This window comes from Sinocyclocheilus grahami, unplaced genomic scaffold, assembly GCF_001515645.1.
Source record: "Sinocyclocheilus grahami isolate Dianchi unplaced genomic scaffold, SAMN03320097.WGS_v1.1 scaffold91.1, whole genome shotgun sequence".
Classification (NCBI taxonomy): domain Eukaryota; kingdom Metazoa; phylum Chordata; class Actinopteri; order Cypriniformes; family Cyprinidae; genus Sinocyclocheilus; species Sinocyclocheilus grahami.
This window is the reverse complement of record NW_015505270.1, coordinates 1,979,469-1,981,862: the sequence shown is the minus strand read 5'-3', so window position 1 is coordinate 1,981,862 and position 2,394 is coordinate 1,979,469. Positions and strand designations below refer to the sequence as shown.

Genomic DNA, 2,394 nt, shown 5'->3' with positions numbered 1-2,394 from the left:
TGTGTGTCTGTGTGTGTGTGTGTGTCTGTGTGTGCAGTGATGGTAACATCACAATCTAAATGCACAGTCAGGTGGGGAACATTAAAGACGTCATTAGCCTCAATAAAGCTCAGCAGAAAGGAGAGGGCTGCGTGGGCAAGAACCCATTACCTCAGGTCACGTGCCTGTGTGCGTGTGTGTGTTGAGGTGATTAGATTGTTGAACGCTTCCTAACAGTTCTCTTTATTTTCATATTGTGAATATCTATAGGCTGCGCTGGTAAGTGATTCAAAGCTAATGGCTGTGTAGCCCTGCACAGCAGAAATGTGTTTTGCTGTTGCAGTGGATTTAATGTGTTTGATTACCAGGTGAGGAGCTCACAAGTGATTCTACAGAACTGTAGGCAGGTGCAATAACTCAAACGCAGAGCGTTTGTGAGAACATAGCAAATCTACAAACTAGAACAGTGAAAATTATAATAGATAAGTTTCAAAAGTCAATCATGCATTTTAAATATTTGACAACTTATATTAAAGGGCACATATTATGCCCCTTTTTACAATATGTACGTCTAAGGTGTCCCCAGAATGAGTCTGTGAAGTTTCACCTCAAAATACCCCCAGATCAATTATTATACCATTTTGAAAATGCCTATTTTGAGTGGAAGCAGATACACGCTGTTTTCGTGCCTGTATCTTTAAATGCAAATGAGCTGCTGTTCCCCGCCCCCTTTTCCAGAATGGGGCTGTGCCTCAAATATGTCATATGTCATACCTCAAATACTCTGCCAAATAACATCTGTTTGGTTTTGATTATCATGTATATTGCGCTGAAATCATGCGTTTTAAAGCAATGTCAGTTTAAACTTCTGATATAGTGTTTTAGCGCACACATCTGAAGCACGTGCACAGAAAGCTGTCACACGGCACGTGAGCACTAAACTAAGTTCTCTTTCATATCTTATTGCACTTAAACTGCTAAATACAAGGTTATGTTAAAAACGCGCTACAAAAGCAGTCGGTTATGTCTGTGAAGGTAAAAAGCTGGGAAAGAAATCCCATGTTTATATTAGATCTGTGTATTAAGTGACAGCAGCATAATATACAGTACCTACTGCTGTCTACGTTGTTAATATGGTATAAACAATAAATAAAAACAGAAAATCACTCACTGCTCTTGACTGAATAACTTCTTTAACTTTAATAAGAAGATATTTCTGACTTGAATGCTGTTTTCAAAGGCTCTAGTGTGAAGATAAACATGGCGGATTGTGTGCGGCTCACTCAGGGCGGGGTCTCTGTTAATACGGCGGTGTCAGTCAGCGGCTGTGGGCGGGGCCTAAACAATGTGCTGTCAACACTGCTCAGTGAATCAAAACGGCATGTCTAATGAGACTGATTTGGTTTAATGTGGTTGAAAAATTAAGGAGTGGGTGGATTTTTATTATTGTAGGGTGGTTGTGTTCACACACATTTATGTCCAAACACCATGTAAAAGTGGATTTTGCACGCCTTTGCATTTCCTTTCTAAACAATCTTCTGCCATCATCTTGTCTTTCTCATCTCACTCTTGTCAATCAGCTCGACTCACTCTCCTCACGTGATAAATAAAATCTGTTTTTAAAAGTATCTGTCCTCTAAGTGAACTAGGCTAAATGATTTTTGTTACTATAAAAAAATCAAAACAAGTGGGTGGATTTTTATTATTGTAGGGTGGTTGTGTTCACACACATTTATGTCCAAACACCATGTAAAAGTGGATTTTGCATAATAAGTGCTCTTTAAAGGTTTTCTTGATTATGTCTATGGGGAATGGGAATAGTAATGAATTTAACGACTCCATGGGTTCAGTTCTGAATTTTCTAAACGGTTCTTGTTCCTTACAGATTTCAACGGTACTTTTTTGAAGAATAAATCTTAATTTACTCTTACACACACACATATATATATATATATATATATATATATATACACTCAAACGAACTAACAGGAGGCACGGCATATACACCTTGATGTAAAATAATATAAATAAAATACACAAAGTTTAAATAAAGTAATCAGCAAACACTGTGGAACCAAATAAATAAGAAACAAATGTTTAAAAAAACTTCCGGTCAACAGGCTTTTCAAAATCTAAAATATTGCCAAACAGGCGCCTTTGCATTTCCTTTCTAAACAATCTTCTGCCATCATCTTGTCTTTCTCATCTCACTCTTGTCAATCAGCTCGACTCACTCTCCTCACGTGATAAATAAAATCTGTTTTTAAAAGTATCTGTCCTCTAAGTGAACTAGGCTAAATGATTTTTGTTACTATAAAAAAATCAAAACAACGGTGGGGGGGCGGTGCCGCGGTAGGCAAATGACGTAACCGGTGTTGCGGCTTAACACCGGTATAACCGAAAACACCGTCTATC

General features: G+C 37.9%; 1 protein-coding gene across 2 annotated transcripts in view; it reads right to left on the bottom strand.

Annotated features, from left to right (window-relative positions):
* LOC107587233 (dachshund homolog 2) overlaps positions 1-2,394 on the bottom strand; it is a 169,267-nt gene that overhangs the window by 61,749 nt on the left and 105,124 nt on the right. The window lies entirely within an intron of this gene.